Source organism: Thunnus maccoyii, chromosome 21, assembly GCF_910596095.1.
Source record: "Thunnus maccoyii chromosome 21, fThuMac1.1, whole genome shotgun sequence".
Classification (NCBI taxonomy): domain Eukaryota; kingdom Metazoa; phylum Chordata; class Actinopteri; order Scombriformes; family Scombridae; genus Thunnus; species Thunnus maccoyii.
The window spans coordinates 8,375,963-8,392,499 of NC_056553.1; positions in this window are offsets into that span (position 1 = coordinate 8,375,963).

Below are 16,537 nucleotides of genomic sequence, written 5' to 3' on the forward strand. Positions count from 1 at the left end.
CTAGCATATTTATGTGATAACTTTTTTATAACTATTTTCCATATTATTATAGATATTAGGGTAAAAACGTGTACTTTAGGTTTATTTTTCTGCTGAGGTTTGAGACATATACCTCCACTATAGGTTCCCTTCCTCTCTAGCACAGAGGCTGAGAAATTAGATGGAATAAAAGCTTAACTCTAAGTCAACTGGGGACTAAGTCTTCACATATTTATGCATGCGGGTGAATATTTATTTCTGTGATTACACAGCAGGAAACAAAACTCCAAAGAAAGTCTGTATCTGTTTTGTTCCTATCACACATAAAAAAAATGAAAATAAATAATCTGCTGGCTGTCCGTCCTGGGGAGCCTATTGGTAGCAGAGAAATGGGGCCCCTGCTCCAGCATCAGCTGGACGGCTGCTCACTGGTCCTTTGAAAAAGAGAAAAGGAGGGAAAAGAAGATCAAAGGCCGTTGCAGCACCATGCTTTATTCTCTGTCTCTCTCAGCAGTGCTCACAGTACATCTGCCTTCAGCAAGAGAAATGTCAGACCTGAGGTTTGTGTACTCTATAGTTCCACCCAAATTAGACTGGTCCCAGACCTGGGCAATATAAATAATTCTCTTGAGAGCTATGTGTGTGTGTGGGGGGGGGGGGGTACGACAGCTTGCTCCTTCAGCGCCTGGGGAACGCAGGGAGTGTAAAAGTAGGTCAAAATGGCAAGATTAGGGTAATAGGGTGTAAAACAGAAATTTAGTATAATAACTGGAATATATAACTGGAAAACCACTCAAAATTGTCCTATCACTGATTCATCAATATTACTCAGACTTTGGCTAAAGGTGTAAAGAGGCTGGTGGATTAAAATATGAAATGTGATCATCAAGATCAGCAACCTAGATCCGCTTTCAGACCGCCACTCTGCTCGTCTCAGAAAGGTCAAAAACAACAAAAACCAGATTCACTCATGTTGATATATTCATGGCTTGATATATCACACACGTTGTTTTCAACACATACAGTACGCTATTACTTGATTCAAGGATTATTTAATTGTAGGTTGTGTTTGATCCAAGAAAACCAATAATACATTGAATCTTGTTTTGTTACTTTTTGTTAACTTTTCACTCTCCTTCGACTCTTATCCTGACTTTTTTTTTTATTTTGAGCTTTGAATTCTAAATCTAAAAGAAAATAAAACATCATTGTTACATCATTGGATTTCATTGCCTTGGATGGTTGAAAGAAAATCTTTTGGAGCAATGTCTCATACAAAATAAAAGAGCAAGTGGACAGACGCCTGTCTCCAAAGCAAATCTAGTTTTCATTTATTTTGAGGATATTTTCCTGAAATTTCCATTTGAACACGTGACTGCAGGGTTGATACTAGCAGAGCGTCAGTACAATGATGAATTAAAGTAATTAGAAAATGATGCGCCAAAGCCCTCTCCAGTGATGATTGGCAAAAACATGTCAGGGCAACATCAGCATTAATGAGCCATAATCGACATAGGCCTAATTAGCAGCACTTTGTACTTTTATGTAGGTTTATCATCATTAGCCAAGCCTGGCTTGATATAGCACTGAATATGTGGGTGGCATAAGTGTTTGTTTATCATGTAGACATGGAAAATAGTTACATGCTACAACAGCTTCCGCCAAGGGGAGTGTTTCTGTAGGCCTACATCTGCCATCAGGAGGTGCTTAAGGGCTAATTACATCTCAAAAGACTGGAAACTGTGGAAGGAAACATGCATATTCAAACAAACAGCAAGATTTAGTGTAGGTGTTTGGGGGGCTCTCTTAGTCATCTTCAGCGGAATTATACATTCAAATCAGGATGACTAATAAATCATCTATCAATGGGACTATTAAAACCCATCAACAAAGGATTAACACCACTTCTGTGTATTTTATAACCACCACTGTGTTTAAATCTCTTGGTCTGATTTGCTTGGTACAAATCTATTCAGAGCTGATATTTGCAAAATTGCAAGTCCAGGACGGTAAAGTTCACAAATTTGAATCCATTGTGGATGTATATTTTTATTCTGGTGTTTGCCTCTCTGCTGATCTTAGAGTGTTTGTATGACATAATTAATAAAAATATTCATGGATCATGTCGTCTGCCATCCACTAATTTACATATTTTTACATGAAGCAACTGAACACACAGTCAACTCCCTGCTTAATAATTCACGTGCTGTTTTCCCTTTCGATTGTCATTTCAAGGTGTGAGCATGCAGGGTTTATTTTTCAAATAAAACCAAATGGCACAATGAGATGATGGAATTATCCTGGATGTATTTAATTGAGTTTGACCAGGTCCCTGCTCAGTGTCGGTCTAATCTCCCCCCAGCACTGTAGTCTCTCTCCCGGGGAGACAGGGGAGGCCGATAAACTTTGAAGCCTGGGCTGAGAACCTGCTCACTGCACCCTCTGCATTATTCATGATGCAGGGACTAGAGCATCTTCAAATGGCCTGTCATTTCCTTTTACCCTCCATCACAATGGCCATATGCTGCACACACTAGAGAGGGGATGGGGGAAAAGCAATCTGCAGCTAAGCCTAGCCAAACAGGAACACATACATACTAACAGATACATTCAGAGGTAAACCCACACAAGGGGATATGTACAAGTGGGAAAAGCCTGGGAATTCAAAATCAGCTGTGGCATATTTCAATCTCGTGCCATTCAAAACTAACCTCCTCCCACTGCCTCCACCCCACACAGCTACAGTTTGCTGCTAAAGTAAACACGCGGTGGATGATATCCCCGTATTCCTGCCAAACTGGAGTTTGCGCCAGTGTTGGAAAAAAAGTTATGAAAGGACAAACAAAGGCAACAATCACAACTTTTCAACAATATTTTCAAAGATACATCCAACTTGTGTGACATTTTTGGAAAGGTAAGAGCAGCACCAGCGTAATTGTTCTCATAGGAAATGGATGATGTGAATCTCTCACAGCGAGGTGCAGTTGATTTTATTTTATTTTTTCCAGAACTAAACAAAGTGTGGAGGCGTAACCATTATTTTCGTATAAGTTGCATGGTCTTCAGTTCTTCTCTCAGATGCATGACATTTTGTCAGCCACCCCTGAGTCCTTTCAGCCAATGTTCCACACAATGTTATTTGTATTTACTGAGTTTGTTTGCGTGACAAAACCACACAAGGCACGTCCCTTGGAGGTAATTGGGATTGCCGTCATTTGGCCTCCCTAATGTCTGCCATTCAGCATTAACATATCATTAGCTCGTTCTGGGACCGTTCACTCAGAAAATTAGAGGTCTCCATAGACCCCCGGCTCCATCAATATGGCAAAACTAGTTGACACCTTTTCTTTGTAGTTCTCAGGAGAGCAGAGGAGAACGAAGATAGGCGTGGGAGTAAGAGTGGTATGTCAGGTGGTTCTTGATTATAACAATTTCTAAAACTTTGTATTTGTAGCTGCAGTTGATGGAATATCGTTCAGCTTTCACAAAGAATACAACTGACATTTTCTTTCCCTTGACCTTCACCTTGAAGTAAAAAGATGGTGCTGACAGATTGTCGTACGTGATAAAATTGCATATATGGTTCCCAAGGGCTGACATGGATTCTCCTAAAATAACATCAACCTTAAAGTGATTCGTTAAATGGTATTGTAAAAACCCTGTCCTTGTTGAATGGTGGAGATGAACTGCATTGCCTTGATACCTAATGACAAAACATCTGGTAGATTGTTCCTACACTGTGATGGAATTGCTGTAGCCTCAGCATTTAGTCTTGGTAAATACCTTGTTTTGACACCTATAATGGCATGAAGTCTAACTTGTTTTTGTTGTTGTCTCACACATTAAATAGGTGGCTGCTGTAAAGTGAATCTGTTCTTCTCCAGGGTAATTAGAGGTTAAAATTAAATCCAAATAGAAATGCGAATGTGCAATGCAACAAATAACTCTGCCTAATAGGAGAAAGGTGGCTCAGGGTGTTAATGTGTGCACCAAAAAAGTGCAATGCTTGAATCCAAGGTCATTGTGGTTTAAATGCTGCACATTTCATCTTATTCTCTTCTCTTTCCTGTACATAGAAAATATTGTGGAGGTGTTGAAGTGACACAAGAGAGTAGCAGTTTTGAATAATAACTCGATAATGAGGAAAAATAAAAGTATTATTAGTGGCACATATTGTAAATTAGTAATGGTAGTGCTGTAGCTGAAACAATTAGTTGATTTAAATTGATTAAATGATTAGTTTCCAATTTCAACTTGCAGCTTTTTTGTTTTATAAGACTATAATTTGAATATATTTGACATTTTTAGAGTATTTGAACACATTACTTTGGGCTCAGGATAATTGTGATGTGTGTTTATTTCTATTTTTTAAAACATTTTTAAACCATTGATCAATTAACTTATAATGTCTTATAATTACTCCCTCACCATTTGGAGTGTATTTGTAAATAATAATAAGCATTGTAAAATCAAACTTGTTCCCTTAATTTTCTTTTCCTCTGAGCTTATTAAACCCAATATGTTAAAAATAAATGTTGTCACAAACAGGGCTTGTGCATTTGATGAAGGTGACAAAATATGGAAATGTACATAAAGCGTTCTTACCAACAACATTGTTATTTGGGAGGGCTAGTGCGTTGTTAACAGGACTGTCAACACAAATCACAGATCAGACCATATAGAAACCTAGTGTACATGTTTTACAGCCGCGGCCTCTAAGATCCTAAACAAAACTAATGTGTCATTTTCTGTAGTGAACTTCAGACATAAAATTAGGAAAAGTGATGAAGTGCCCAGGTGATAAATATAATGTAATAAGTGTTTTTTGAGTGGTCAGAAAGAACAGAACATTAGGGTTCATTGTAAATATACACTAAGGATTGGGCAAATAAATAATTCCTTATCAAAGTACATGTTAATTTATATTGTAATATTGATTTATATTATGATATAATATATGTTCATCAGTGTGTGAAATATCGTGTGACACTCAAGGATTCCTGGTTCTGTGGAACGATATAAACAGCAAATTGCATTCAAATGCCATAAATGCTTTGATAACTATGTATTTTACTGTATTATTTTAAAAAACAATTAAAGATTTTGATTATTACATAAAAATAAACCTTACTGTTTAGATACATATTTATCTAATCTAAATATTCATTTAAATAATTAAGCCCCTTTTTGTGAGACCCCCCCCCAAAAAATTTCGTTTTGAGATTTGCTGGGGGTCCCAGCTGTCACTTAGGGTGTCCAAGACCTACTGTATTTTGCACACTGATGTTCATAACAGAAAGGAATTTCGATAATCCAGCAAATTAAATCCACCTTCTGCCATAAAGAAGTCCTGATCTGATTTGTAACATTGCCAACAATAACCCAAATATATTGAAGGGTTAGATATATCATTATAAACAACATGGCAAATTCTGTGATGTATAATACATTTATATAGTTTAACAGTGTTTATCATCATATCATCCAACCCTGGTAGATATAATTGCTAGAATAACCAATATTAGTCAGATGCTGTCCTATAGTATTGTTATTGCATTGCATTACTGATATTATCATAAACCAGATGCCTACCATAATCTGACAGAGAAGTTAGAGCTGTATGGGGTGGCTTGTATCAATCAAATAAGAGAAAAAATCCTCAAGGTTGCCAGGTGCTGACAGCTAATTAAACAGCCTGATATTACAGAAATATGTGAAATAACCATGACCTCTTAACACTGCATTACTTGGTGGTGGAACGTAATGTATTAAAATTACGTGCCGGTACCACGGAAACAATGCCAATGGAAAGTCAATTAGGATCCATTGTCATGGTAGACACATGAATATGATCTGGAGAGGTGATGCAGTTCAGATGATGTCTCTATATAAGGTGTCAAATGTCCATATTTGGAAGTGACGAGTTGGATGGATGGCTAGATAGATAGATGACAAAAAGTGGACTTAGCTGCATGAGACCGCTGTTTGCTTCCCGTTTCCAACCACGAGTGTCATGTTTCCAACCACTAGCAGGTGGTACAGTTTTTTAAAAACTGTAACTACAGTTGTCATTATGTTTGCTGTTGCCATGACAATGAAGGTTGCCTAACTTTAAGGAAGTAGTAACTTTAACCCACATCACGTTTCAAGTGATCATTTTCACCCAAAACATGATCTATCCCTAACCCTAAGCAAGTGGTTTTTGTGCCTAAACCTAACCGTTATTATTTTTAACAATGATTTGTAACAGTTTTGTAAAGTACAGACAAATGCAGCCTGATCTGACGGAAATATGTGAAATGACCACGACATCTTAATGCATGTAATTTCAACACAGGCCACCACCAAGTAATGCGCCATTTCACGTATTTCTGTGAAATCAGGTTGAAATAAAGCTATCTGGCCACAGGACAAGTTTGGGCTCCCGATGGGCATATCAACACATGCGAGACAGTGAGTAAATATTTCCTGTGGATGGCCATTAGAAAGTCACTGTACAGTGGTAAAGGCTGTCTAATCCCTGCTGGTATGTGTTTCCAATTCAGCAGATAGAAGGAAGCTGATCCAATTCCCTGCATCCTGCAGGACACAGATCTGCATTTCCTCTGCACTTTGATGAAACAGCAGCCAAGCTGTCCGCCTCCATTAACAGCCCCTCTGATTTTACACCATGCTCTGACAACTCTCTGTGTGTGTCTGCTTGCATGTGTGTCTGTGGGTGCATAAAATAAATATGTTTGAGTGCATATGCCTGTGATGTATGTCTTGGGATGTGTATGTTTATATTGCTTTAGCAAGAGAGCTTGAGGTGATGCTTCATGACTGGGGGAAGTCTGTTTATTTTTAGAAAATGTGGAACACCTGAAATCTGTTGAAGAGAACCGGAGACATGTGATGTATTTTATCAATGTCTTTAACAAAAAATAATATACAAGGAAAGACCACATTTGTCAGGGATAGCAGAGGAGGTGGACCGAAATGCAGAGACCAGAGAAGGAGGGCTGAAGAAAACCCTCTTTATTGCTGAGACTTACAGACAAAAACAGAAGCAGGTTGGGTTGTGTAGAAGTGAATACAGGAAACAACTGAGCAGGCAACAAACACGATGGAACAGAACAGACTTACCGGACATGACAAAACAGAGGATGCAACAAAGAGTGACTGCACACCAAAACTTATATGCTAACTGAACTAATAGACAACAGGGAACAGGTAGCAAGACACAAGGGCAGGCTGGGAGCGATGGAGGAGGGCAGCGCCATAGACTGTAAAAAATATGGATGTAGTCACCGTGACATCACCCATTGGTTTGTGAACTGCTGTTTTGAAGCCTCGAGTTTAGCGATTTGATCATCGACATCTTGGACCTGATCATCACCATGTTTGATTTTTGGAGCCATTTTTGGATGAGAGGGTTGCGCTGACCATAGCGCTAGCTGCTAGCTTGGTTAGAACGGTGAATTTACGATTTATGGTTCTGCTAGTGAAAAACAGGCCAGCATATGCTGCTTTATTGTCTATTTGACTCTAAATGGGACCATAATTTACAAAATGAACATCATGCTGTATTGAAGTAGACTTGAAACTAGCAATTGAGACCATAAACTCATTAGTAAACACTTTACTGAGGTAATAAATCAAGTGAGAAGTAGGGTCATTTTCTCATAGACTTCCATACAATAAGACTTCTTTTTGCAGCCAGTGGCGTTGCTCCCTGCTGGCCATTAGAAAGAATGCAGGTTTAAGGCACTTCCGCATTGGCTTCACTTTTCAGGCCGGGAGCTACCCACTTGGGCAGGACTGATGAGGCTGATACAGGACAGGTGTGGGGAAAACACAGAGCAGGGCAGGGCTAACGAGGGTAATGCAGGGCAGGTCTTTCCAAGAAACAACTCAAACATGAAAGAGCATAATCAAATGACCAAAAGTACTGAACAGAAGTGCAACACAGGAAACCGAAAGAACACAAAGAGTCCCAAAACCACGAGTCCATGACAACATTTAGATCCATAGTAACTCAACATGTAAATTTTACAGATACAGTTTTGAAACCTCTTCTATCAGAGGCTTTTTTTGCTTGTCCTTCACTCCCTTTCCTATATCTCTGTGGTAGGTCGTCACAATATGTGTTCCACTTCACACCATATATTTTTATTTTCATGTTAAAATACACAGATTTGTTAGTATCCATTATGTTATAGGATACTTTTTATGGAAAATGCATTTGATGCTCTGGGAGTCAAATCACATTACCACTCCATTATGTATTTATATATTTGTATATATTTGCAAGTAACCAACAATTTTGTGCCTTGAAGTTCAAATTAAATATGTTGCAAAGAAATCAGTCCTTGTTTCATGTTTTATACATATATGTGTGTGTGTGTGTATATATGTATATATATATATAGTACATCTTTACGTGCAAACATAATGTGTGTATTTTCAGTTGCTTTCACTTGTTTCAGAGTCATTTTTCTACAAGTTCAGTCTGTTCATTTTGAAGAAAACCTTTTTCTACAGCAACAAAGTCACAGTAAGACATCAGCATTTCCACCCAGGATGCCTGCTGCAGTTAAAAGATTGAAGCTTACCTACCTGCAATACTGTGACAGCAGGAAGCTGGCAGTATTAAAACAATGCATGAGGACATTTTTATTGTTATAGATGTTGTCTCTTTATTGTGTTGTTACACTGAGACAAGGTCAGTGTATTGTAAACGAGTCCTGGTGCTTTTTTCACTATTGTATTTTCTAGGTCACATCCTCCTAACACTGTATCAGTGTGAACATTGCTGGTGGCTCGAATACTCAGACTTCAGGGTCTGCTAAATGCCACACAGGCTTGTCACAGTTATGCAGAACAGTGATCCACACAGCTTGAAGGGCAGAACAAAAAAAAAAAAAACCCAGCATATTTTTGTTCCACCTCCATGATGACAAGTATACACAGGATGGTTAACTACGATAAATTGGCCAGAAATTGGCCAATGAGTTCAGACGCACTTGTAATGTGGCTTAAATTGCATGCCCTTTCAGGCTGGGGAACAAACCTCCTCAATGTCAGTGCTCTCTCCCACATGTTGAGTGCTTAGTTTGCCATGCAGTGCAAGATCTCCAGGCCTGTTTAGTATTCACCCACTTGAGTTTCCTAAAGGTTACCAAACCTAATTAGACATTTATGCAGGATCTTCAAAGGTCCCTCCGTTATTAATGATGTGCTACTTCTGAGGACTGCATCGATGGCTTTTTTTCTGACTCGAAGAGCACACTCTCACAATATGTGCATACACAATGGAGACATGCAGACATCCAAAATGCAAGAGGAGACTGGTGGCTGGCTGGTAGTGATTACTAAAATTGTTTGAGTACTACACTGAAACACACACACAAACAGACACACTGTACATATTATTTCACCGTGCTATGGTTTAATACAGGGTCAAATACACCAAAGAAAGGCTAGCAGCTGTAACACAGACTAAAATTGAGCTCAGTCAAGCTCACTTCAAAATAGAGTGCCATTAGTGGTATCTTTAGCTTCTACACACAAGAAGAAAAACAGCCGATATACTAAATTAATCCACAGAATTACTTGTCTTTTACAGCTCAGAGGAGGAAGAAACACACCAGAAACTTTTCAGAGTAAACCACCTGTGTGTGTTAATTGGCTTATCAGAAAAGCTCTGCCCCTTAGTTATTGTTGCTCTTCCTGTCAAGCTTTCCACTCTCGCGTGGCACATAATCACTTTACAATGACAATATGGCAGTGTTACCATTCAGAATGCACAGTCCTTGATTACACACAGAAGTAAACAACTAACAAAAGCAGGCTTCTCATTTCTAGCAGACGACCATTGATTTTGTCAGATGAAATTGAAACCTTTTATCAGTTGTAGCTACTTGGCATAAGCTAATGCTAACTACTACTACTTAGCAAAAACATCTGTTCATCTGCATTCTTCTCACATAGGAGTAAAAGATTATCCAAAAAAGCCCAGTCTAGACAAGACCAGCTAAGAGCCAGATTTAAATTGCTGCCTTAAGTTCAAGACCAAGACCCTGGTCCAACCTTTCCTCATGCCCAGAATTTGGAAATACATGAGTAAAAATGTGTAAAGAACAAACTGCTGTTCTGAAGCCAAGTGACGCCTCCAGCCTCTCTTTGCCCTTTAACATGATTAACTAAATCTGATTGGCAAATTATTTTGCAATTATGCAGCCATGTTTACATCCAGTCTCAACAGTACCCAAGGTAAATGTACTTGACAAGACACCCCAAATAAAATTCAATTTCCATTTATTATTTACATTCGGACTTTAATCAATTATGAATGACAGCTAATTAGTGGTGTGCAGGGGCCATCGCTCTCTGCAGTGTCAAAGTCTACTAAATGTACTGTATGTCACGGAGTGTGGACATTGACAAAAAACCTCTCACCACTTTACAGATTTGGGTGTCTTTTTGCTGAGGAGACTTCACTGATCATCTGTGAAAGTGCATGCTGTGCGCGTGCACGTGTGCACGTCTGTGTGTACGTGTAAATTCGGGCATGCGCGTGTTTGATAATAATAAGGCAAGTGAAAATGAAGAGGAGCTAAACTGTGTAAGTCATTTCTCATTTCCTTGCTTCAGTGCCTGTCAGAAGAAAGCCCTGCATTTTGAATGATGGCTCAGACAACAAAAAGTGAACAACAAACCCTGTGGCTCTGAGGAGAGGAATGGAGGAAGAAAGAAGGAAAGAAAAAAAAAAAGAGAGAAAAAGTGTGTAAACAGGCTTAGAAAAAATGACAAATATGCAGTTTTTAAAAAATGACCATACCAACAAACAAACGGAGCAAAATCCTAATATCACTGCCTTGATAATACCATTGAACATGCCCTGAAAGTGAAACATAATACAGAAAAAAATTACCTATACAGTTGGCACTCATACAGTTTTGGAAGGACCTTTCAAGGGGCTGATTTAAGGTGAGAGCATCAATCCTTTAGCAGCACAGGGCCTTGACAGCAAGTGAAAGTAATCTCTTCTTTATTAATGGGACTTTTCACTTTGGACCCGAGGCCTTTGGTATTCCATAATAGTAGATTCATACTACAGACCTAAGGAAAGAACAATATGAAATCAGATCAAGTGAATGTGTTATGAATGATAAGTGGAAAGTATTTCTTTCGAAATTCAGCAGCACCCTTCGAAAAGAAAGAAAAAAAAAAGATGAGATGTAAGAACCTAAACTCAGAAAATAGCTTGTACTTGTACTGTGGAGCGAATTCACAAAGAACGGACTGCAGCCTCTAATAGTACTATGAATTGCGCATCATTTGCAAACGCTATCTGCCCCGTCTCACAGTCCCATTCACAAAGATATTGCTCTAATGATATGACGGTGCAAACATGCTCATAAAGTTTTGCAGCTGAGCGCAATTTGCCCTTGTTTTGCATCTGATTGAGTGAGCAGAGTGGTTTCCAGTGTTTCAGGATTTTCTCCTCATTTCAGCACACAGATTGGTCCATATTGAAAACTGCAGAGAGCACAAAAGCCTAAAATTGCGTGTCTTTAATTAACAGGTGTGTACACACACAGCTCTCCCCAAACACAAACCAATTTTCATGTATTTTGCTTCTTTTACTTCTCTAGTATTTTGCATCTATAACATAATCTACTGAAATGTCAAATGACAAAATACAGCTATTAATGTGACTCAGGCAGGTCTGAAACGTGTTAGATAATGTCTGAATCGTACGATAATGTCTAACACAATAATGATTAATATATCCGGGATCTCCAAACTGAGAAAGAGGCTGTGCGCATTTACACATGCAGCACAGCAGCTGTAACTTCATTTACACTGGATCGGTGTCCCCCCGAGCATTTCTAAGTGGTATTATTGTTTGTGCTGCTGTTGCAAAGACAACCAGACTTTCCGTTTTCAACACCACTTTGGAAATAATAAATATTCAACCATGCAACTGCAAGAAAATGTGTTTTGTTGTTTAGATTATCAAACTGACAATGGATCATTTGTTTGTTTCTGACTGCTAGTGTTAGCTAGAGTTAGCAACAGGGCAAATGCTAGCTACGTTAGCAGCCAGAAACGAACAGTTAAGTGTTTGTTTCTTTTGTTCCAGAAACAAACATGGCTGGTCCTAGCTTACTTGTAGCTCCTGGATCGTTTTCTAGCATAAAGAACCAATCTAAACGCTGATGGTGTCATTATTCCATAGCCATTGCATTGTGCAATCGACATTTACTTCATAATGATAAGTAAAAGCAAAAAAGTTGTCTTTTTCCACTTTAATGATCTGTGTTCTGCTACAATTCCATACAGGTCAGCTGTTACACACAGATTCCAGGTTTATATGGTGGAAATGTTTGTAATAAAGTGGCCATTATGGGCTCCATCAGCGCTGTCAGAACATTTTTAGTTTTAAGAAGCTGAAAGTCCTAGATAAGCCTACCACTGAATTGAATTGGACTGTTTTTGCAATGAGGCTCATTTGCATAGAAAGGGGCCAATTTTGCGCCAAATGTATGCATATTATCTAATTTACATATATGCAAATAGCAAAGAAGCACCAAGACGCTATTTGCAAGTGGCAGCGCAGTTTGGGGTGCATTTCCCCCTTTGCGGTTGCTTTGTGAATTACACGGTTGCTTTTTGTCTCATTCATGAAGGTTTAGCAGCCGCAAAAGCTGTGCAATCCTTCTGTGAATTCACCCCTATATGTATTTTGATTCAATGGAAACCTCTCATGGCTTGTGTGGAGAGGGAAAGCCTTCTTTGTGGTGAGTCACAACAAAGCAAAAATGTGTTATTAAGTTATTTCAGATTAAAAGCTGTTTAATTTAATAAGTATTTTGTATCAAGTTGACAAATTCGCCTAACAATGTCTTTATGGGCCTTGCTCTTTATGAGATAACTGCTGTTGTATACTTGAAAGATACATCTAGTAGAGAGCTGGAGTTTTTAAAAATGACCTCGGTTCAGAATCCACTTTTAACTTTATATATGTCTTTTTCCTCTATCACAAAATCTGTATCAAGCAAGCATAAACTGAAGTAAACCCATGAGCAGTTCAGCCACGGAGCCCGCCAGTTGGGAACTCTGTCAGAAAGTCTGTTTGACCCAGACTTGTCCCTTCCTTTTCATCTCGGTTCCAGGACTTTCTTCCTCACTACTTGAGTTCAGGAGACATGGAGCAACATTTTCAGGGTGTTTCAGTCCTCTTCCTAACACACACCGGTGCTGGAAACTAGCTACAGTGAACAACACACATTACTCTATTGTGTGGATCAGGCCAGTCAGACTCAAGTTCATTGTGGGGAGACTGGGGTAGCCTGTTTTACATTTATACAATAATCTTATGGGTTATTTACTACTGAAGGCTGCAGCAGTTTTGATTAAATGTTAATTAATTTTTATAGATAGACTCAACACATCTAGTCTGATCTAATTAAAGTCCTCTAATGAAGCTGGAAGTTGTGCAGCTGTTTGCTTTGTTTAATACTTTGGGTACTTTTGTCAGGTCAGTTGTTAGCGACAGACGGGAGCTCCTGAATTGTAAAATAAGTCATTATTTGTTATTTAATTTATCATTTAAGTAATTTGGTGTTTACTTGATCTTTTATTTTAACACCTAATGAAGCCTACTCCGATTTTGTGTCAAACATAGGTAACATCAGTAGTTACATGGTTTTATTATGAAAAAAAACCCTACGTATTTTATAATATATATAATAATTGAAACACCGCCCATCTCTGAGTGGATAGTTTGATGCCACAAAATGTGTATCCCAACAAACAAAAGACAAACAGGAAATTACAGAACCACAATAAGTAGCAAGCACACTTTGTCAGTGATAATGACTGTTGTGATAGAGCTTGAAGCTAAGTAGCTGAAGGATGACCTCTCTACCATTCATAACGCCACGCTGTTGTCTTTTGTGTTGCTCACTGCTCAGTTTTTCATGAGCCGGGGTGATTGCAATCTGATTTGTCAAAGGAAATGGCAGGGCATATTTTTATGTTCATTTTATATTGCAGACAAAATGATGATTGGTGATTAACTACAGGCTCACTAACTCTACAATCACATGCCAGTCTGTTAGATCAGCTTTCATCTAATTTGAGGAAGAAATGAGCTTCCTAAATTTACATTATCAACAGTATTACATTACAAAGCTGGAAATGCCTAACTTTAAGTGTTTCATCGTGGTATATTCAAGGAGGGCAACAATCAGGGTCATAAATTAACATGGGCTTGGGGCAAAATGCCCCTAAAAAATTTAAATGCCCTTGGAAATCAGGATGATTTTAAATGCAGGTAAACAAAGTCAAACAAAAACTTAATACGTTTTGCAAAGCGTGTCCAGATTTTGCTCTGTATTCAAAGTGCAACTAGGAAATGGCAGCTAGGCTTCAGTACCTGAACAACCCCTGCTAGCCCGCCCCCTCCTCTTGCTCGAACATTGCAAGGTTGCACGGCAGCCATGACAGCTACTAACAGTAACCTTACCAACATGGAGCATTTTTTAATTTGCAAGCCTGTCACATTTCCCTCTGAGTCACAATCAGTTCCAAATTAAAGTAATGTTAGAAATCTCGACAGTCGCTGACCCTCTCCCAGTCTGCGCTGTGCCTAAAAAAGCTACTAAAGCTGTCAAAGCATATTATTTTAAACCATGGAGTGCTGTACATAACACGCCAGACAATCAGCAGTGTTGTTGAGATGTTGAACTGTGATGTTACATAATGTTGTGTTTATTGTTTATACTCACACAGTTATAATCTGTAACGGGGATTATAACTCAGAGTGAGTATTTTTACCCATTAAATGTTCTTTGATTAGAAATTCAGCTGCACCCTTTGATTTTTTTTTTTACTAATAGTCATTGAATATTGGTCTGTCATGGAACATAGGCCTGGAAATGATCCAAAATGCCCCCAAGACATATTTCATGAAGGCAAAGACAGCCCTTGTAAAAAAAAAAAAAAAAGTTAATTTCCTACCCTGCCAACAATGTCACAACAAAAAGTCACTGGTTTTTACTTATATATTTCTCTTGGCTGCATGAAAGGTACCTTTTTTTACGTGTTTCCTAGTGACAAACACAAGAACATATCAGTTAACTGTTAAACTTGGATGCAATAAATGATTCTCATGATTTAATTTACAGTGGGAATGAGTTTTTGTAGCTAGATCCATTCACCAAAAAAAAAAAAATAATAATCTTAAGTCACTAATAGTAACAATCCAGCTGCTTCGTATCATAATATCAAACTGTCAACTATCTTGTGAACGAGGCCGCATATTATGTCCTAAAACAGCCACCAATTAGCCTCCGATGAGCAACAAAACAAGTTTCCAAAGTTTTTGCACGGCATTATTACTTATTAATTTCATTTCAAAGTGTGACAATCCCCAAGCCTCATCTCAACGAGGGGAAGCTCATTAATGGACCAGAATAGCGAAAGGCTCACATGAAATAACTTGCAGGAAATGTATTCTGTAAATCCTTAAATATTAAAGTTTGCATAATCTTTTAACACATTTGCTGTCAGATTTGACTCCTGCACACACACACACTGGGGTGATAACAGCCTGGTTAATGTACGAGGGCTTTCACATAGAGGTCCTTTCCGCTGGTGTCAGTTTACTTAGATATTGTAGACTGGTAAGTGTGGTTTAATATTGATTATTGTGATGTGTGGGCTTACTGTCCACACCTTAATATCAATTCTCTGTCCTGCTTCTGTTCATTAAGCACATATTCACAGATTTCGTCCTACTCAACCTGACAGTCATCTAATATTCAACATCTTTCTGTACTAGCGGAGATCAGATGTGAGATATATTGGGTCCTAATTTATGAAGCTCTTTCCTTCATTTGGTTAAAATCCTACATATTATATGTTTAAGAAAAACTTTAACTCCTGATTTTTGTTTTTTTTGTGCACATACAAGGTTAATAGTAAATTATTATAAGTGTAAGTAAGGGTAGATTGAATGATTACATTCCCACAAGATAAACAACTTGTGTGCAACATATGGATGACGTGTGCACAAAATATATAGTATTCTTTTGAGACTTTGTTTGTTAGTTGAGCTGTATTTGTTCAGGATCAATAGGCCTGAGAACAAGTTACAGTATACCGCACACAAGATCACAACAGTCACAACAAATACGTCATCACACACAGAGACACACTAATTAACGCATTCACACATGTTCCTCATACCAAGCCAGTTCAGAGCTGGTATAATTTTAGTCATATTTTAGTTTGATTCAACTTTTAAACTTCTGGTCTAGTACCTTTACATGCACACTAATGTGTTTTTAATGCTGATTTTAATCATATTCGGAATATAATATGGAATGTGGGAAACCGAATTATTCATATCCCTGTATGACTCTAACATTAACAGGTTTCTGATCGTCTGTGCAGGAGTATCTGTCATATCTCACGCAGCCTCTGTCATTTCTCTACTGAGCAGCTGCTGTTATCAGTATCCGACTATCACTCGGTGATGCCATTACCATGTTTTATGATCCAG